At 37.1% G+C, this 22,253-nt stretch overlaps 1 pseudogene; it reads right to left on the bottom strand.

The window, feature by feature from the left end:
• Window positions 1-17,483: 17,483 nt before the first annotated feature.
• Window positions 17,484-18,239, bottom strand: LOC103014644 (phosphomannomutase 2-like; annotated as a pseudogene).
• Between the last annotated feature and the right edge of the window lie 4,014 nt (window positions 18,240-22,253).

Raw genomic sequence — 22,253 nt, 5'->3', positions numbered from 1 at the left:
GTTCCATAGTATTTTTTTTTTTCTTTCCTTCCACATCAAATTTAAATTTTCATGGGCATACTCTTTTCCTGATAGAATGGCTGTAAACAAATGGATTCCCCCATTTTGCGTGTAGGACATTTTTTCTTTTTTTCTCTTCTTTCCTCTCCTCTTTCCTTTTCTTTTTCATGAATGCAAAAAGAAAAAGAAAAGAAAAAATATAGATACAGATTCTTGTACAGTGGTCTAGGAGTCACTGGTGATATAAAGGATTGCATATACATCTATAATGCAAATTTCATTAGGCTGTTAGACCTTTGGGAACAAAAAATAGCATTTTCCCAGAAAAAAATTTATCATGAAGAATAGCTTAAACTTCAGGAATCCTACTTGCAAGGACCCCTTTGAAGGCACTCTAGGTAATTTTATATTATTTTTCTTAAAGACTTTTATATTATTTTTCTTAAAAACTTTCTTAAAGTTTCCACAGGAGGAACAAAACTTGGTTTAGTTGTTATTTTTCACCACATCAGTGGAAATGAGTCTTTAGTCTATAGCCCCAGACACAAAATGACATTTTTAGTCTAAGAGGACTCTTCCTCCGCCCATTGCCTTTAAAGACATTCTACTGGTTTTCTTTAGTTGAAATGTGCTATCATTGTATTACAACATTGTAATATGCTAATTTTGAAGTTACTATCTTTGTGCAGAGTAATAAGTGAGTGAAAAACTCAAATGCTAACATCTGCTGTGGCATTTCAATTTTAAACCAAATGTGTGCATAATATTCTCTTTGGTAAGTGAATTAACATTTTCACATAACCATGAAAGATAAAATTTTAATAATCTCCCTTGGAGTTGTCTCTTTGAAGTCATGTGCAAAATATTAAGTGAGAATTCTAACAGAACACTAGTCCTTCTTTTAAGATTTTTGAAGTTTTCAAAGACAGAGAGTGAATACCATGTCCTTCCTCTCAGGTCATCTGGTGTTACAGCCAGTTAGAGAGGCAGCAATTTTCTTATCTTAGAGTAGATTGAAGGCTACAAAGGAATGCCTCGAATTCCAGAGCACCTAAGGTTCTTGATCATTCGCTGGCACTGCTATATTGAACTCTACTTTTTCATGTATATTTTTTAATGCCTGAAAAACATTCTAACTTTTTCTAGGGTGTCTTTCAATCATCTTTTCAACCTCTTTTTGACTGTCACTATCCCTTGGAAGAACAAACATTCCAACTATCCTATGCTAATGTCTTAATGAAAAGTATTTGATTTATCACATTACATTATCCCTCCAAGGCATATCAGTTTTAGTAAATTGAGTCTGGCTTGGATCCTACCTAAAGAAATTGAGTAGTGGAATGATTGGGGACACTGTGTCACTTAAGTTCAGGCAGAGGGAACAAATGAGAAGGCCCTGGGGAGATCGTCTCACTTACTGTGTTTAGGGAACAGGCAAGAGATCTAAACTGCTGGAGGAAATAGAGAAAGGTGGTAGGAAATGGGGCGGGAAGTGAGGAGAAAGGCAGATAGGAAGCCATCACAGGGCTTTGAGCAGATAAGTAACATAATCATGATCATCCTTTATTTTAGCAGGAGCACTCTAGTTCCTTGGAGGCTAGATTACACAAAGGCAAGAATGGGCATAAAGAAAGCTGTTTAATTATTCCAGGCAAGAGAAAAGAATGGCTTGAGCCTAGTTAGTACCTGTCGAGAAGTAAGAGGTATTATATTTATTATATTTCTAAGCCATAGCCAACAAGATTTGCCAAAAGAAAGAGAGGAGTAAACAATGATTTTTACAAGATTTTCTGCTTAAATAACTGGTTGAATGGATTTATCATATTCTGAGACAGGGAAAGCTGTAGGTCTAAATAGAGAAACAGATCTAACAGAGAAACAAGAGTTTGGTTCAGGGCATGCTAGGTTTCAGATGCCTATGTGGTCTCTAAGAAAGAAACCAAGAAAACACTTTGTTAAATGAGAGTAGAGTAGTGGGGAGATGTCTAAATTAGAGATATGAATTAAGTTGTTTCCGGCATAAAGATGGTATATAAAGCCATAGGACTGAAGATTACCTAGAGATTGGGTGTAAATCTGGACTGAGCCAAGCCAGCACTCCAGCCCTGAGACTTAATTTGACGTTTAAGTCTGTCAGTTTTATAAAGGTCTGTGCTTATTTCCAGACCTTTATAAAATGACTTCCCTATCCTTAAGTTTCTAACCTTGATTCATCTCCCATTCGTCTGTAATTCAACACAATTTTTTCCTCAGGAGAAGTAAACCAAGCCTTTTTATAGTTGAGAAAATCTTTTGGTGTCCTCACAAATAAATGATTATTTCATTGAATTTATAATATCACCATTTAAATATATTTTTCTCAACTCCATAGAATTCTCTACAGAATGAAAGTCTAAGAGCAACTAGAATTTTGTTTTTATGCATATAATCTATATCTTTTGTTTGGGTGCTTACTAGATTTACACGTACATGCAAGCATACTTATAACTCACAGACTAAATAATGGAAGCCCAAAAGACAGCCATTTTCTAATCCTTGGAACTTGTAACAGTTGCCTTATATTGCATAAAATAATTTTGTAGAAGTGATTAAGTTGAAGATCTTGAGAGAAGTAGATAATATTGGATTATCTAGGTGAGCAGTAAATGTAATAACATGTATCCTTATAAGAGAGAGGCAGAGGGAGATTTGACACACAGAAGAGAAGGCAATGTAACCACAGAGGCAGAGTTGAAAGTGATGCAGCCACAAGCCAAGGAATGCCAGTGGCCACCAAAAGTAGAAGAGACAAAGAACAAATTCTTCCCTAGAGCCTATGGAGGGAAGGTGGCCCTGCTGACACCTTGGTTTTGACACAATGAAACCGATTTCAAATTTCTAATCTCCAGAACTGTGAAAGAATAAATTTCCATTGTTTAAACCATTAAGTTTGTGTTACTGTATTACAGCAGCCATAAGAAACTAATACATAAATAAAATTTCACCAAGTTATATCTAAGTATTATTTATCTAACATAATTTTCCCTAGGATTTCAAAGCTACTTTCAATCTGCCAGTTAATATACATCTTAATTTGGTGAAAGTTTTCATGTGTATATCTTTTTGTTATTTCTGCTCTGTCTGCTCCGTTCTCGCCTCCCATAGTCCTATTATACATGAGTCAAATTACCTGAATCTGTCCCCTTTTACCCTCACTTTAATTTTTCTTTATTCCTTTCCTTAGAAATATTCTGATTTGGGAAAATTTCCTTCTGGTGTTTGCTCTTCCTCCCAGATTTGTCTTCTGTAACTAATCCATTATTTTTATTACCACAATTATTTTTATTAAATTTTATATTTTTTTGCATCTCATATAGTTTTTCTAATTTCAACTTATTCTCTCTTTATAACTCATTGTTACAATTTCATAAGTATAAAAATTCCTTTGATCTTTCAAAAATAAATTTTTATATGTTTATAAATACTCTAAAATTTTCTTTTATTTCTGCACTAGCAGAATTTCAAAAGCAGGCTAGCTTTACCTATGGAAAGATAATTCATCCTTTCAGATGAATTATCTTTCCATAGGTCTAACACAGTGTTATGTGATATAAATGTTGAAATAAATTTTGGCAGAAATAGGTGGGGATTGCTGGTCTAGTTCTCCAGATACAGGCAAAGGAAGAGGAGAAAGATTATTATATTTAATATAATTTTAATTTATCAGTGGGGAAATCCAATATCTGGTAGGTTCTAAGAGGTAATTCTAGTGGAGGGCCCTTCCACAGAAGGGATATTTATCTGGATTCCACTCCAAGATAGGTGTGATAGACAGAAAACTGCCTTAGCAATGCCCTATTTCAGTTTATTCTTCGTTTCTCCTGTTGGCTTTATTTCACATTTTTTCAGCCTTGCTTGGTAATGGGATAAACCAGTATTCACCTTCAGCGGTCCGTTTGGTCTTTGTCTGGCTCAGTCTTCAGTACTAGAAATATGATTAGTTAAAATGTTAGACCCTAAATGCTGCTGACCTGCATTTTTAAAGATTTTTTTTAATTCTAAAAAAGTAAAGGGGTATAGGTTGGAATTATGTGTGACATCTGTGCAGAAATTCCTATGCTGGAAATAGAAGAAAAAAGAAAAAACAAACAAAAAAAACTACATCCTCAAAACCTGTAAATCAGTGTGTCAGATATCTTACATCAGAAACTCAAAGAGATATATCACTCAAGAACAAATAACTCAGCTATAGTGATATCAACTGATGATCACACTATTGGTATTAATTGTCCTGTAGAAAAGACTACTGAAAATGTTTCAAATAATAGTCACAAGAACTGTAAAATTATTTTTAGTGGATCACAGCACTAGTTTTCATTTTGAGTAGCACTTCCACCATTAATTTTATTTTTGTTGTAATAGAAGCTCAATAACTGTCAGATATACCTTATATAATATGCCTATATGTTCAGCAGCATTTAAAGACTCCTTCATTTTTCACTGAGATGCTTTTTCGATTAAGTCAAGAGGCATGGTGCCGCTAATCCTGAGATGCAATAAATCAACTCGCGGCTCGGGCATAGTAAATTCATCAAATGCTTCTTCTTTTTATTGTTTTAAAATAGCACTCAAGGGCTTCCCTGGTGGCACAGTGGTTAAGAATCCACCTGCCAATGCAGGGGACACGGGTTCAAGTCCTGGTCCGGGAAGATCCCACATACCATGGAGCAACTAAGCCCATGCACCACAACTACTGAGCCTGCACTCTAGAGCCTGTGAGCCACAACTACTGAGCCCACGTGCCACAAATACTGAAGACTGCATGCCTAGAGCCCATGCTCCACAACAAGAGAAGCCACAGCAATGAGAGGCCTGCACACCACAATGAAGAGTAGCCCCTGCTCGCCGCAACTAGAGAAAGCCCGCACGCAGCAACGAAGACCCAACACAGCTAAAAATAAATAAATTAATTAAAAAAATAGCACTCAAGATGAACAAGTGGGGACCACTAAGCTAAGAGATTGTAGATGCCATAATTAAATATCAAAATGTAATTTAAATATAATATTTTTCAGTAATAAACTAAGGAAATAATGACCTAATTCAGTAAGTTCTAAGAAAAATTCTTGCCTCCTGCAAAATTTCTGCAAATTCTTGGTCCCAAACTGAACTCAATGAAATTACGAAACTGAGGCAGGAGATAGATGGGCCCCAGGCTGAGCAGCCGGAGTTTGTCTCCTGTGGACAGATACTCCAAAATAGCAGGATGGAGGAGAAGCTGAGCCCTGCCCAGATCAGAGATCACATATATCTCATTCTTGAAGTCAGGGAGACCTTCCCGACTGTACATGCACAGAAAGGCTCATTGGAGGTCAAAAGGGAGTTATGTCAACCTACCCATAGGCCTCTTCACTATAATCCATCTTGGCTAAGAGATGCGCACGCACACAGGGAAGGACCCTGAGATATACCAAATACGGACCCAGAACCAGGCAAAGCAAGATGATTGGCCAAAGGAAACCGAGAAGAAATGCCCCATATAAGTGATTCAAACTACCATGAGGGCGAGACCTTTCTCTGAGCTCACCCCTGTGTGCTTATTGGCACGTACTCTTTTTCTTCCTAATAAACACTTTACTTGTTTCACTACTTTCCGTCTTTGTGGGAATTCATTTCTACAAAGACGCAGGGCCAGGGTCTTGTCACTAACCAGTAGTCCAGTGCCGTGGCCTGACTTCAATCTCTGGCTGGGAACTGACATCCTGCTCCAAGCCAATGCAGGCCAAGGCCACCCAAGATCAAAACCAGCACAGGATTTATAGGAAAATGCTAGAATCAAAAGAAAAAGAAATCAGGAAAATAAAGGATGGACAAAAAACACTCACTACGAAAAAAAATTCTTGGAGCAGATAAAAATTGTGACCAAATATATTGCCATTAAACTAAAAAATATTAATAAGTAATTATATAACAAATAGTTCAAAGCAGAGATAAAAGAATTCAGGAAAGATATCATAGGTAACAAGAGATACAACACATGAGTCAGCAAAGCACAAGACAGAAGGAGGAAAAAATAAAATCTCAAGTATGAAGCCCACATTAAGAACATCATAAAAGAGAACGATCCTGGCTGAAAACACACTGACAATATGACAGGATTGAAAAATAAACAAAATAAGATAAAAGGAAAGCAGGAGTAAAAAAAGCCAAAGATGAATAGGAACGATTGAAGAAGGAGATACAACACAATCAGCTTGCTAACTGTGAAAACTGAAATAGGAGCACAAAAAAGAATTGATGATGTAATTCAGGGAAAAAAGTATGTTAAATACAAACTTTTTGCCTGTAAATTGAATAAGGGCACTATTTCTCAGGGTGAAAAAATGTTAGAGTAGTACAGTATCCTAGGACTTCTCCAAGACTTTAAAAAAATTCTTCTTTGTGAGAAAGATTAGAAAACAACATAAATGTCCACTAATAGGAAGGTGTTAAAGCTAATTTGGTTTATTCAGAAAATGGAATACCATGCAGCAGTTGGATGAGGTAATTGGCTCCTTACATGTTGATATGGAAAAATCTCAAATATTCTTTTAATTGAAAGATATCAATGTGAATAATATTAAAGATGTGTTATTGAAACAGAGCAGGACCCTATGGCCCTTGCCCCCCCATGTCCTCAGCCTGCCTTTTGTCTGTGGAAAAACTTTAGCCAAAGAATAAGTTTAATCAGAGAAATGAGAAAATACAGAAACAAGGGAAAACAGTCCAACAAGACTAAATAATAATAGTTTAGTCATTAAGCAAATTCAAGGACCTTTAGTTCCTCCTAAAGGGCTACAGATAATATTCTGAGCCATATCCTGTGAGCTGTCTTATAGATACTGAAACCCCCAGCAGGTGGAAGAAGTCAACAATGTGATGACCAGGTTGTAGGCGTGACATAAGCTGCCACAATTCTGAGATCTGGCCTCAAAGAAATGGGAACAAACCAACCCTGGAACTGAAGATTAACTGTACTTAAAACAATCAAATTGACGCTGGTCAGACCACCGATGATCAATTTCAAGGTGACTCTCAGAGCTGACTGTATTGTTTCTGCCTGTAGCCCCTCCCTCTGTCTATAGAAGCTCTTGCCCCCTGATTGTCAGGGGAGGGGGGGAGTTGGCCTCTGGACAGGCGTCCACCCTCCCCCTGGTTGCTGGCATCCAAAATAAAGAAAACTTTCCTTTCCACCAACCTGGCCTCTTTATTAGATTTTGAGCTGCAAGCAGCCGGACCCCACTTTCGATTACATTATTATTTCTATTTAAAAGCAATATGTTTGGTATCTATGCTTAGATATACATAGATTCTCTCTGGAAACACGTTTTAAAAGTACTATAGCAGTGAAAGCCTCTGGGGAAGGAACTAGATGACTGTGATAGAAATGTCAGACTGAGAATTATTTGTCATGTTCTGTCTTTGAGCGCCTTTTCTACTTTGTAGCATGGGCATATATTACCTATTCAAAACAAATAATAACACGTAATTGTAAAAAGGCAGCCAAACCTGTTAAATTATTTGCAGGGAAAAATATATATATAACAACAACTGAATACCCATACTGTTGCTTTTGACAGGCATTTTTCTGCAATATAATGAATGATGCTAAATAATTCCATCAAACATGTTAATACCTTTGTTACCAAAAGCTCGACCTCTCTGTACACTGGTGCCAAATCAAATCTCGGAGACAGAGCTTTAGGTGAAGTAGGAAAGGATAGCTTTATTACTTTGTCAGGCAAAGGGAGACACACCAGGGGCTCTGCCTCGAAAAACTATGTGTCCCAACCCCAAAGGATTTGATGAGGGTTTTTTTTTTTTAATAAATTTATTTATGTATTTATGTATGGCTGTGTTGGGTCCTCGTTTATGTGCGAGGGCTTTCTTTAATTGCGGCGAGCAGGGGCCACGCTTCATCCCCGTGCGCGGGCCTCTCACTATCGCTGCCTCTCTTGTTGCGGAGCACAGGCTCCAGACGCACAGGCTCAGTAGTTGTGGCTCACGGGCCTAGTTGCTCCGCGGCATGTGGGATTTTCCCAGACCAGGGCTCGAACCCGTGTCCCCTGCATTAGCAGGCAGATTCTCAACCACTGCACTACCAGGGAAGCCCTGATGAGGGGTTTTATAACAATAATTCGAAGGTGAAGTCTCTGACAAGATTAGGGTGTGTGTAGGGCCTGCACTCCTTTAATCTCATCTCAGGTGGCCTTTGGTGTCCTAATCTTGAGCTTCTCTGGTCCCTTCATTCTTGCCTCAGGTGGTTTCTTGGCTACTCCCTCCCTTGATTAGTAACCACTTGAATCCACCTTCTGGAACTCAGGGAAGGTCATGAAGGCTGCAGTCTTGCCTATAAGAAATGGGGGACAAAAGGGCCTCCGTGCCTGGAAGCCCCACAGGGCTTCACTCAGTTTCACCTTCAACTCCTTAGAGCAGTATTTTGCTGCTAACTCATGCTGGAGGATCCATGAAGGCAGTGTTATTCAAAATTATACATTTGGCAAAGAAATTTACTAAAGTCCTTCAATGTCTATGGATAACTGGTAACACCTGCCCTTAACATTTCCAGGCCAAAATGGCTCTTCCACGCTCCGCAGTGCAGAACTCTGGGATCTCAACCAAGGCACTGATCCTTTTACAGGAAAAAAAATATATAGCCAATAGGACTCCTTAAATGAAAATACAATTTATAGTCTTTAATTTCCAAAATGAACACTTACAGTTTGCTTCAATCAGTATCAGAATGCACCTATATCCTGGGTTTTTGGAACAGATGAAATGCATGTGAAGACTTGCCCAAAACCCAGGCCATTTCGCCCCCTCAAAAGATAAAGGAAAAGAAGCATCAAAATTTGAATAACAACCACACCCAGAGAGAATTTCTTTGACCTTCTGTTACCCCTATACACTCCCTTCCTCCCTTTTTCTGTTGATAAGATAGGAGGTTAACAAAAAGCAAAAAAGTCATAATACCATGCCCAGGCAGATTCTTTGTCAGATAATCAGGTCTGTTTTCTGATCAAGATAAAGCCACTTTTTCTTAGAATGTTCACCATACTTGCTTCTGCAGTTTCTGAATATAGCAAGTATGACTCTTTATACATAAGATACTATTTTTTGCTACACAGCAAAACTTTCTCCATCAGGAAACAGTGCATTGATTTCCATTCTGTTGCAAGTTCCTTATTTATGTTTCCAGCTACTCAGAAGGTCTTATTTAGAGGAGCACTGTGATACCGTATGCCTGGAGGATGACTTAGGCTGAATGGTCACAAATGGCCCCCCAAGTCAGTGATCTAAATCTGAGATGAAAATAACAAGAATGAGATCATCACACAGATGTCTGAGGAAGAGCATTCTAGGTTAGTGCAAAGACCCCAAGGCCATAATAAGCTTATTGTGTTTGAGGAAAAGATTAGAATTTAGAAAGAATAGCATGAGCCACAGGAGATGAAGTTCAATCGTGCAGGGTCATATAAGAGCATTAGGACTTTGCATTTTATTATAAATTCAATGGAGAGCTATTACAACAGTAATAAGTGGAGGAATGACATGATCTGATTTAGATTTTGAAAGATCATTCTGACTTCTGTGTGGCAAAGATTCTTGGGAAAGGTGCCCCAAACAGAAGCAGGGAGACCAATAAGGAGGCTATTAAAATACTGCAGGCAAGAAAAGATTATGGCTCGAAAGTTTGGATGAGAAGGTGGAATACGCTTTGAAGGTGAGAACATCAGAGCTTTTTAATGGATTGAATATGGGGCATGAAGAAAAAGGAAGACTTGAGAATGACTCTAAGATTTTTGTTTTGATTAACTCAGTGTATTATGGTGAGGTGAGATGGGGCAGCTGAGATCAGGAAATTCAAGAAGTGGAATCAGTTCATTAGTTGAGGGTGTAAATCAAGTGTTCTTTCTGACATACAATCCACACTGCCTATGTTTAAATAAACCTCATAATCCTTAGGAAAAATTATTAGTTCTTCATTTCTGATCCAAGAGGATCTCTGGGACCACATCTCTAGTTAATCCTAACAAACACAAGTAAATCCCATTTTCCAAAACAAACCTACTCTTCCATTTCCCTTTGTCCAAACTATCTACATCTGCACACTTTCCTAAAGAAGTATTACACATCCTATAAGTCCCGAGTATATATCAGTTTCTTTCTATTGCTTTTCTTGACCCTTATCAGGCACAACTGCCACTCCCCCACAAGTATCACTTCATTTTATTCCTTCTTTTTAGGAGAAGGTATCACACTAACATTTTCATCAACTCTACCATGCGTTCCTCAAGGGTGAGTCTGCCTCTAATTTGTACTAAGATTCCTAGAAACTTGCCCAGTGCATAAATTCTCACTACAGACAAATTTTCTTACATTCTCATGCTGAAAAACAGTCACAAGTAGTATTTTAGACCCACCCACATACGTAAATAGCAATCATTCTCTCAAGGTACATCTTCGAGTACATAGGACCAAGGAATGTTTGGAAAATCAAAGGTTTAATTTAAAAACTAATAGCAAATATATGATTTTTTTGTTAAAGAAAACCTCACTTTAAATGTATTTTTATTTCTGTTGTAGAAACATTCCATTTTGTATTAGGAAGAAAAAATACTATCTTCAAGTTTCTCAGTTCCCACTCGTTTGTTGGTAGTAAGTATTGCATGAAGGAACACATTCTATATTAAACTCGCACATTTGTAATTAAACCAAAATGGTTTCCTTGCAAGTCGCAGATTTAGGTCAAGAATCTGACAGTGATTCAGGGGCTAAGAGGCAATGAAAGCAGTGAGTCTGGCTCAACTGTGGGCCTCAGTGCGGAAAAGGATGAGTGCCAGCTGAATGAGTATGTGCTCTTCCTCTGCTTCTTTTTACAACTGTGCGGGGACTGCCAAGATCTGTATATTGCTGGCAGGCAAGCAGAGCCAATCCAAGCACCTGTGTTGCAAAATTCAGCAACTGTGCAATTGCTATTACCCATCCAACTGTGAGGAGGGTATTTGCCACATGTCAGTTGACTCACATAAGGGGAATTGGAAGGGAAATTCCATCAGATAAGGAGGACAGCAAAATTAATCGATCATTTTTTCTTCTTTTTGATTGAAAAAATATAGCAAACATGGATGGGAAGTGAGAATTATACAAACGATTTGAACAGATTAGTAAAGGCTGTTTCGTGACAAATGGAAAAACTTTAATTCAAAGAGAAAACATAAATAATATTGTATCATTTGAGGAACAAAGATTTTACTGTTTTTAGTGATGCATTGCACACGAATGAAGTACCAGAGTCACTAGTCCAGTATAGAGATAAAAGAATGATGTCATCCCAAAGACTCTAAAACATTAAGTGAGGTTCATTATGTTAGATTCTTAAATAACAAAATCTCAATTACTGAGAATCAAAAAATTCAGACTTTGTGGTGTCATAACTTGTCTAAGCTGAAGTTGGGCTGCATTATCAATGAAAATGGGCTTAATAAAAATATCAATAATTTAAAAAATACTTATGGGGAAAATATTGAAACAGTCTCTTTTAAGTAGAGACATTTTTAGCATATTTTAGTCTGTGAATATGCTAATAATATGCAAATTTAAAGTAGCATACTAATAGCAATTCCCACTTAGATTTACTGAGCATGTGATGTGCAGTGGAGGAAGTGCTACAAGTATCTTATTTTACTTCCTTTGAAGCTGTTAAGGTTCTAGAACTGGGGCTCAAGGTAGTTACCTGTCTTAACCATTCAACAAAATGACCTGTTTAATATTTTTTAAATAAGCTTTACTCCTTTTATATTATTTTTGTGGCATAATTCTATTTTTTAAAATAAGTTTTACTCCTTTTATATTATTTTTGTGGCATAATTCATAGTGGTGCCTATTAGGCAGTACTTGATAAACATCTCAGTACTTAAGTTATTGAGACAGTACAATCCAATAATATTGTATTATGAATTACATGTAGAATTACATGAAATACTGTACTAGCTGAGAAAATCAATAGAACATAAAATACCCATGGACTAGGTCAATGAGAAAGGATTGAAGGATAAAAACAAATATTTGTCATGACAAGTTTCAGGTGGGAAATGATAAATTCGGTTTTTAAAAAGCAGGGTTTCTAGCCAGATCTATTAAATGGCAAAGATAATACATGCTTCCTGTATATTTGCTTTAGTCTCTCCAACCTTTAAAAGGGCATTTATTAAAACAAATTCTAGAAGACCATACACCAAATATCTCTGAGTAGTGAGTATACAGATAATTTATATTTTCAGATTTTGCTCTTTTGTATTTAAAAATGCATAACTCTTCATTGTGGAATTAAAAACTTGAAAGGAATGTTTAAGATGACCCACTGTAATCAGTGAGAAAGGTACACGTTGAATTTAGAAACTCCAAAGGCAAATGAGTTTAAAGCAATGTAAAATACTATCTAAAGTAGTAGGCATAGAGATTGTTCTAGATTCTCAAGTGTATAGAAATACTAATTGAGAATGCATTATGTGAGGAAGTGCTGATTCATTTCGTTTTAATTTTTTTCCAATATTTCATTGGGATAATTTTCAAACATACAAAAAAGCTGAAAGAATTTTTCTGTAAAAATTCATATATATACTATGTCAGTGCTGCAATTAACATTTCACTATATTTGCTTTATCACAGACCTATTTGTCTATATTCGTCTACACATCCCTCTAACCATTGATTCATGTATATTATTTTTTGATGCATTTCAAACAAAGTTACAGACATCAGTATGGTCCCACAAATACCTCAACAGGCATATTATTAACCAGAGTTCAATATTTGTTTCTAGTGCTTTTTGGTTATTGCTGTTGAGGTAAAATTTATATACCTTAAATGCATAAACCCTTAGTATCCTTTTAATGAATTCTGACAAATGCATCTAGATACTAATTTTAAAAGAGCATGGACTCATATTAAGCTCATCTTCTTATCGTTATTTTCTCAATAGCTTCCCAGGTTGGTGGGTTGAGGGCAACAAATGAAAATCAAACATTGTTTTTATGGATGAGGGAATTTTTTAGACACATGATATCTTGTCAATCTGGCCCTATTACTATATTTTCTGGCTTGACTAGCGATAACTTGTCAGATTGGAATAGTGAGACCTCTTTCTCTGGACACAGTAGCAGGACCCATTGTGGTTAGACTAGGAGAGGTACTGACACAAACCAGACCAAATAGTTCCTTAGCAAGGCATCCAGACATTTAACCTTTATCATGGCATCCCTCCACAATAGGGATTCTAAACTTGAAAGCTGACAGCAGCTATTTTCAGGTATGAGAAGAGGTTGTTCAGCAGTAAGACTGAACAAGGAAACCGCCCAAAGTGACCATTAACGAGAAAGCTCTAATGGCAGTCATACTGGTGGTTCCAGTTCTTTTCCTGAGGTCTGGCCACATGAGGCCCTTGTGACCTGTGAATTACCCTTATATTCTGTTCTGCTAATAAATTTTCCTTTTTGATGAAGCAAGTCCCAATGAGTTTGTTATTTGCCAGTAAGAGTTATAATTATTCTATTAACTATAGGTAGATGATCCTGAACAGAAACCTCTTTATACCCATATTACAGAGTTATATGACAATTTATTAAATGTAGACCTCAACTATTTTCTAACTATACTCTTTCATGTAATTAATACTGAATTTATTCCCTCCTTAATAAATAACGCTATAGAATGATGTGCTTCTTTTTAAAACAAGGGATGCCTTCTTGTACTCTTAGAAGTAGCTGAGAGACCAAAAGGATTAAGAAGTACTGAAGAACCATCGCATCTTCATTTAAATTACTATCCATTTTATCTTCTCCACCCTGTTTCTATAAAACATTAATAAGGCTGTAAGTCTAAGCTCTTATGTCAATGTAACTGTGTGTAGCTTTTGGACTCTCCAAGAGATTGACTCCAAATATGGTATTTTCTTGCTACAAGTAATGTATATATGAGAGGCAATAACTCATCTCTGCAAGCTCTAATTCCATAATAATTTATTCCAAGGCCTTGGCAGCTAATGCTTCACTCACTATTAATAGAAAACTGTGCAAGTGGCGTAGGTGGTACTTTCAGTTTAGTGATGCTGTAGTTAATTTCTTTAATTTATAAAGTATTTATAAATCTCATCTTTGCAAAGCTGCTGAAACTGTGTAGGCAGAAACCAGTTATCTCCTTATCTCACAGCCTTCCAAATTGTATCCTCTCCTAGAGCCTACATAATCACTTGCACTCCTCTCACTAAATCTGTGTGACCCCATCTGTTACTTTGTATCTTGTGAAATAGCTGATTATTTATATGGCTCATGACTAAGTATTATTTTGTTATTCCAGTTACTCTAGAGCAGGTTTTGTTACAGAGGGCTTGGTACAATTCAGATTCCTGGGCTTTATGTCAGCCCAGTAAAAATCTCTATTTCACCTTTTACCTTTGTGAATTCTCCTCAGTTATATTTGGTAATACCCTGTGCCCCCAAAGCCTCCTTTATCTGACACTAGAAGAACCATATCAACTTTTCATCATGCTCAGTGTTTGCCTGGTATGTCTTTTCTCATCTTTTTACTTTCCTATGTTACAATAAAACTCCATTTATGTTCTGTGAAGTTTGAATTTCATATCATTTTTCATTTATCACAATATTTTCTTCTGATTTTTTTTTTCATTTACAATGTAAACACCATTCCTAGGTTGAGGGCCATGCATAAACAAGCAGTGCACCAAATTTAGCCCATGGGGCAGCATTCGCTAATCCCTGCTCTACAATATAAAATAAACTTAATCCAATTTAAAATGCAGGATTCAATATTTATAGTTCATTTTTATTTGCTCACTTGGTATTTACTGATTATCCAAATAGGGAAAAGTGCTGCAAAATTGCAAAGGTAAATAAACAACTCAGGCAGGACTCTGTAATTCCAATAGGGGAAATAACACATTTAAATGTGTAGAAAATCCAATATTAAATGTGGTAAGTGACAAAAGGGCATTATGGAAAATACTGGGCATTGATTTGAGGTTTTGTTGAGAAAGAATTTACATACAATAAAAAGCACAGGTGTATGGCCTGAAGAGTTTGACAAGTATGTACTGCTGTGAAACCACCATCCCGATCAAGAAAGAAAGTATCTTCATCACCCTGAGAAAATATAATATGTCCTTTTACAATCAAACCCTCACCAAGATCAACCATTAATGAGATTTGCCTCAGATTAGATTAGTATTTTGTGTTCTAGAAATGCATGTAAATAAAATCCTACAGTATGCTCAACAATAATGATGGATTTCTCTAGTTTTCTCTTTAGTTCTGACAGTTATTATTTATGTTTTGTTGAGCTCTGTTATTAGGTACATACAATTTAATATTTTTAGATACTCTTGTTAAATTGACTCTCTTACCATTATGAATATTCATTACCTGGAAATACCCCATGTCCTGAAGTCTACTTTATCTGATATAAGTATAGTCATGTCAGTTTTAGTTTGCTGTGTTTACATAGTATAACTTTTCCAATGTTTTTACTTTCAACTTTCCTGTGTTTAAAATTCATCTCTTGTATACTGCATATAGACTGAGTTTTGCTTATTTATCCAGTTTAACAATCTCTGACTCTTAATAGGAGCATTATGTCCACTTATATTTAGTATAATTACTGATATTTGGGGGTTTAATTGTACCTTCTTGCTATTTGTCCTATTTTTTATCATCTGTTCTTTGTCCTTTGTTTAGCCTTCACTGCCTTTTTATTTTGTTTTGCCTTGTTTTTTAGGAAACAATAAAATCACTTTAATTTGCTGCTTTTCACTTTGAAAGGTCATTGCAGTATCATTTGCAAAATTCTACTAGGAAATATACCACTGGGTGGTCATGCCTGGGAATCACTGAGAAACGACAGTCCTGTGTGTAGTAAATGGAGTGGTTGAGCCGGGCAGACTTCATAGGCCAGCATTTCTTCTTTTGTTCTCCCAACCCAATCCTGAGCTAAGAGAAGACTGAGCAGCCAGAAGGTTTGGAGGGAACCAGGTTTATCTGATGCAAGCAACTGTTAGGGGCTGGGAGGCAGGGCATGCAGAGCACAGGGTTCCCCCTGGCCCAGGATTCAGGTAGGTGACCCCCAGCAGAGGCCACGCTGTAGACTGAAGCTGGCCCCAGCACCTATCTGTGCAGGGTTTGGGGGTCTCAACGTTGCCAAATACCGAAAAGTGACGTGTGAACAATTACCTTGGGAGCTCTCTTCAGCTGTGATCTGAACTAGGGCCTTGAGCTGCCTCCAGTTTCACAAAGAACTTGCAGAATGTGGAAGGGAGGAGAGAGGGTCCCAACCACAGCTGCTCTCACCCCTTAAGTCAAAGTCTAAGTGAGGGCCTGGGTGGACAACTTATATTAAAAAGTCTGCAGAGAGATAAAGTGAAGCTCCTATTCCTATGAATAATCTAAGCTCTTACCTGAGAAACTAGAGGCAAATTATGCCTTTGGGAAGCCAGTCAGGTCCAATAAGAAGATACTTTTAGTAAAATTTAACATGCCAAGTTAGTTTCTCCAGACCTCGGATCTGAACCTACATCCAAGGGAAGGACTGTTCTGCTGGTGCCAGTTCTCTAACCAGGGGTTGTTGGTTTCTATTTCCTCCCATCTCCATGGTTACCCAGAACCAGCCAGGGTATTCAAGGTGTAGTGAATACAAAGCTGATCTGCCTTCTGGGAGAGCTGAGTGCAAACTACTTGGGGTCAGTGGTCACTTGGCCTGTCATCTGTCAGCAGCCCATTCTGAGGTCTGCATCTCACAAACAGGAAGCAGGATTGGAAAAGAAAGATTGTACAGAGTCATTTAACTGAATACCACCACAGTGATCACATTCTTCTCAGTTTCAAAGCCCCATCAAGCTGACGCTCAGGAGGGAGCTTCATTTCAGAAAGTGTTTCTAGACTTTTGTCCCAGGGTTGAATCATTGTAATTGTCCTGTCCTTTCTTTCTCATCACAAATCCCCCTTTCTGTTGTTGATGCAGGGGGTCCAAATATAAATATCTGTTACATTTATCACAGGACCCATGACGAGGGAGGGTCCCGGCACATTTGTTCTTTCTCTATCTTTCTAGAATGATAGGAAGTTTCCCCAAAGCCCAGGCATACTCTGATTGCAAATATGGAGTTGGGGGATAAAGTCTATTGGTGGGGTTATTCCTTTGCTCCATTCTTGACAAGTCTTTTCTTCTCTCTTCTGGCATTGGAGGTGGAAGGCCTCACGTGTTTGGGGATAGAGGGAGGTTTCTCTGTTGTTTGAGGATATCACTGTCAGGACCCTATGAGATGACTGAACCCTGCGGAGAGCCTGGCCTGGGCTGGGTTGTGTGGGCATATGAAGGGGAGACCTTGGGTTTGGCCACCGAATGACCCTGTCAGGCTCATTAGCTCCCTCTTCTTCCCTCAGGGAAAATGACCATTAGTACAAGAGCTCTTCACAGATCTTGCCTGTGTCCTCAGGCACAGACTCGTGTGGCCTGCAGTTCCCAGGTCTGTGAAGATCTCATGGTCGTTGCCACCTGCCACAGTGTTGTCTCTAAAGAGAGAAATGGTCTTATAACCATGATTTTCCACATGTCCCAGGCAATACCTCTTGCTCTATCCATCCCGAAAGACCTCAAAGCTGATCTGGCCTCCTACAGAAAACGTGAGGCCTTTAATTGCAAATGCTTTCCACAGATTTGCTACACATTTTGTCTTACATTTTCTTTCTTTATAATGTGTATAGAACTCCATGTGTTCTTTGGGGCTGCAGCTTCTTTCAATAGAGGATGAATTCACATCCCATTTAGAATTTCAATGAAAGCACCCCTTCTTCTTCAGGAGTTCGGTTTCTACAATGTAGCTCAGACAGTCATTGATTAAATCTTGGATTAGGGCCTTATTCAAGGTGACCTTGAATATTCTGTTTAATTAAGAGTTGCCCATCTTTGTATGCTACCAAGCCATTTCCTGGAAACACATAATCATATTTTTTTAATCACGTCATTTCCCAGTTCACCTGCACTTTATCGAAATTTAACCCGCCTATGACTCAGATTTTGATCTTCTGCCTCAATTTTTGTAGAATACCATTTATTTCTTTAGTAATTTTCTGCTGAGGGGCCAGCAGGGTCCAGTCCACACCAAGGAGGCAGAACACTGGGCCATGAGCCCTCAAGTCCCTAGTTTCCATCCCTTCCCCTACTTTTTGTTAAAATAATGAAAATAATTGACTGTTTTTAGTATTCTATTTGATCTCCTACATAGAATTTTATTATTCACTGTTTCAACTAGTTTTATAGTGGTTATTTTAGGGATTACAATATGCTTCCTTAACTTTTCACCTACCTTGAATTAATATCATACCACTTCATATAAGGCAAGAATTATTTCCAGTCTCATTTTCTTTAGCTGGATTCACTTCCTGTGGTGACCCTTGCAACTCTGCTCTGTTAGTTCTAGATTCTCTTTGGTTTTGTTTTTCTGAAAGTTTATTTTGTCTTCCTTTTTGAAGAATACCTTCACTGTATATAAAATTCTAGGTAAATGTACAGTTTTTTTCCTTATTTCTAACTTTGTACTGTATACAGAAAGCTTTCAAAGACAGTACAAAGAATTTTTATATATCCTTCACCCAGATTCCCCAAAGGTTAACATTTTACCATATGTGCTTTATCTGCTATATGTACCTGTTTCTTTTTCTCGGAACCATTTGAGAGTAAGTTGCAGACATGATGACCCTCTATCCACAAGTATTAGCTTAACTTGCATTTCTTAAAAATAAGGGTAAATGTACTTTGTTTTCTATTTTTTAATTATTTTTTAATAATTTTTCCTTTTTTTTAATTTATTTTTTTATACAGAAGGTTCTTAAAGTCATCAACTTTATACACATCAGTGTATACATGTGAATCCCAATCTTCCAATTCATCACACCACACCCCCACCACCCCGCCGCTATCCCCCCTTGGTGTCCATACATTTGTTCTCTACATCTGTGTCTCAAATTCTGCCCTACAAACCAGTTCATCTGTACCATTTTCCTAGGTTCCACATATATGCTTTAATATACGATATTTGTTTTTCTCTTTCTGACTTACTTCACTCTGTATGACAGTCTCTAGATCCATCCACGTCTCTACAAATGACCCAATTTCATTCCTTTTTATGGCTGAGTAATATTCCATTGTATATGTGTACCACATCTTCTTTATCTATTCATCTGTCAATGGGCATTTAGGTTGCTTCCATTGTAAATGGCTATTTACAAAAGTAAATAGTACTGGAATGAACATTGGGGTGCATGTGTCTTTTTGAATTATGGTTTTCTCTGGGTATATGCCAAGTAGTGGGATTGCTGGATCATATGGTAATTCCATTTATAGTTGTTTAAAAAACTTCCACACTGTTCTCCATAATGGCTGTATCAATTTACATTCCCACCAACAGTGCAAGAGGGTTCCCTTTTCTCCACGTCCTCTCCAGCATTTGTTTTTTGTAGATTTTCTGATGATGCCCATTCTAACTGGTGTGAGGTGATACCTCACTGTACTTTTGATTTGCATTTCTCTAATAATTAGTGATGTTGAGCATCTTTTCATGTGCTTCTTGGCCATCTGTATGTCTTCTTTGGAGAAATGTCTATTTACGTCTTCTGCCTATTTTTGGATTGGTTGTTTGTTTTTTTAATATTGAGCTGCATGAGTTGTTTATATATTTTGGAGATTAATCCTTGGTCTGTTGATTCATTTGCAAATATTTTCTCCCATTCTGAGGGTTGTCTTCTTGTCTTGTTTATGGTTTCCTTTGCTGTGCAAAAGCTTTGAAGTTTCATTAGGTCCCATTTGTTTATTTTTGTTTTTATTTCCATTACTCTAGGAGATGGATCAAAAAGATCTTGCCGTGATTTATGTCAAAGAGTGTTCTTCCTATGTTTTCCTCTAAGAGTTTTATAGTGTCCAGTCTTACATTTAGGTCTCTAATCCATTTTGAATTTATTTTTGTGTATGGTGTTAGGGAGTGTTCTAATTTCATTCTTTTACATGTAGCTGTCCAGTTTTCCCAGCACCACTTATTGAAGAGGCTGTCTTTTCTCCATTGTATATCCTTGCCTCCTTTGTCATAGACTAGTTGACCATAGGTGCGTGAGTTTATCTCTGGGCTTTCTACCTTGTTCCATTGATCTATGTTTCTGTTTTTGTGCCAGTACCATATTGTCTTGATTACTGTAGCATTGTAGTATAGTCTGAAGTCAGGAAGTCTGTTTCCTCCAGCTCCATTTTTTTCCCTCAAGACTGCTTTGGCTATTCAGGGTCTTTTGTGTCTCTATACAAATTTTAAGATTTTTTGTTCTACTTCTGTAAAAAATGCCCTTGGTAATTTGATAGGGATTGCATTGAATCTGTAGATTGCTTTGGGTAGTAGAGTCATTTTCACAATATTGATTCTTCCAATCCAAGAACATGGTATATCTCTCCATCTGTTGGTATCATCTTTAATTTCTTTCACCAGTGTCTTATAGTTTTCTGCATACAGGTCTTTTGTCTCTCTAGGTAGATTTATTCCTAGGTATTTTATTCTTTTTGTTGCAATGGTAAATGGGAGTGTTTCCTTAATTTCTCTTTCAGATTTTTCATCATTAGTGTATAGGAATGCAAGAGATTTCTGTGCATTAATTTTGTAACCTGCAAGTTTACCAAATTCATTGATTAGCTCTAGTAGTTTTCTGGTGGCATCTTTAGGATTCTCTATGTATAGATATCATGTTATCTGCAAACACTGACAGTTTTACTCCTTCTTTTCCAATGTGTATTCCTTTTCTTTCTTTTTCTTCTCTGATTGCCATGGCTAAGACTTCCAAAACTATGTTGAATAATAGTGGTGAGAGTGGACATCCTTGTCTCGTTCCTGATCTTAGAGGAAATGCTTTCAGTTTTTCACCATTGAGAATGAGGTTTGCTATAAGTTTGGCGTATATGGCCTTTATTATGTTGGGGTAGTTTCCCTCTATCTCCACTTTCTGGAGAGTTTTCATCATAAATCGGTGTTGAATGTTGTCAAAAGCTTTTTCTGCATCTATTGAGATAATCATATGGTTTTTATTCTTCAGTTTGTTAATATGGTGTATCACATTGATTGATTTGCATATATTGAAGAATCCTTGCATCCCTGGGATAAATCCCACTTGATCATGGTGTGTGAAACTTTTAATGTGTTGTTGGATTTTGTTTGCTAGTATCTTGCTGACGATTTTTGCATCTATATTCATCAGTGATATTGGTCTGTAATTTTCTTTTTTTTTAGTATCTTTGTCTGGTTTTGGTATCAGGGTAATGGTGGCCTCATAGAATGCGTTTGGGAGTGTTCCTCCCTCCGCAATTTACTGGAAGAGTTTGAGAAGGATGGGTGTTAGTTCTTCTCTAAATGTTTGATAGAATTCACCTGTGAAGCCATCTGGTCCTGGACTTTTGTTTGTTGGAAGCTCTTTAATCGCAGTTTCAATTTCATTATTTGTTATTGGTCTGTTCATATTTTCTATTTCTTCCTGGTTCAGTCTTGGAAGGTTTACCTTTCTAAGAATTTGTCCATTTCTCCCAGGTTGTCCATTTTATTGGCATAGACTTTCTTAGGATGCTTTTTTATTTCTGCAGTGTCTGTTGTAACTTTTCCTTTTTCATTTCTAATTTTATTGATTTGAGTCCTCTCTCTCTTTCTCTTGATGAGTTTTTCTAAAGGTTTATCAATTTTGTTTATCTTCTCAAAGAACCAGCTTTTAGTTTTATTGATCTTTGCTATTGTTTTCTCTGTTTCTATTTCATTTATTCCTGCTCTGATCTTTATGATTTCTTTCCTTCTGCTAACTTTGGGTTTTGTTTTTTCTTTTTTTCTAGTTCCTTTAGGTGTAAGGTTAGATTGTTTATTAGAGATTTTTCTTGTTTCTTGAGGTAAGCTTGTATAGCTCTAAACTTCCCTCTTAGAACTGCTTTTGCTGCATCCCATAGGTTGTGGATCATTGTGTTTTCATTGTCAGTTGTCTCTAGATATTTTTTGATTTCCTCTTTGATTTCTTCAGGGATCTCTTGGTTATTTAGTAATGTATTGTTTAGCTTCCATGTGTTTGTGCTTTTTACCTTTTTTTTGCCTGTAATTCATTTCTAATCTCATAGTGTTGTGGTTAGAAAAGATGCTTGATATGATTTCAATTTTC

This window comes from Balaenoptera acutorostrata, chromosome 4, assembly GCF_949987535.1.
Source record: "Balaenoptera acutorostrata chromosome 4, mBalAcu1.1, whole genome shotgun sequence".
Taxonomy (NCBI): Eukaryota; Metazoa; Chordata; class Mammalia; order Artiodactyla; family Balaenopteridae; genus Balaenoptera; species Balaenoptera acutorostrata.
This window is presented reverse-complemented; position numbering and strand designations above follow the sequence as displayed.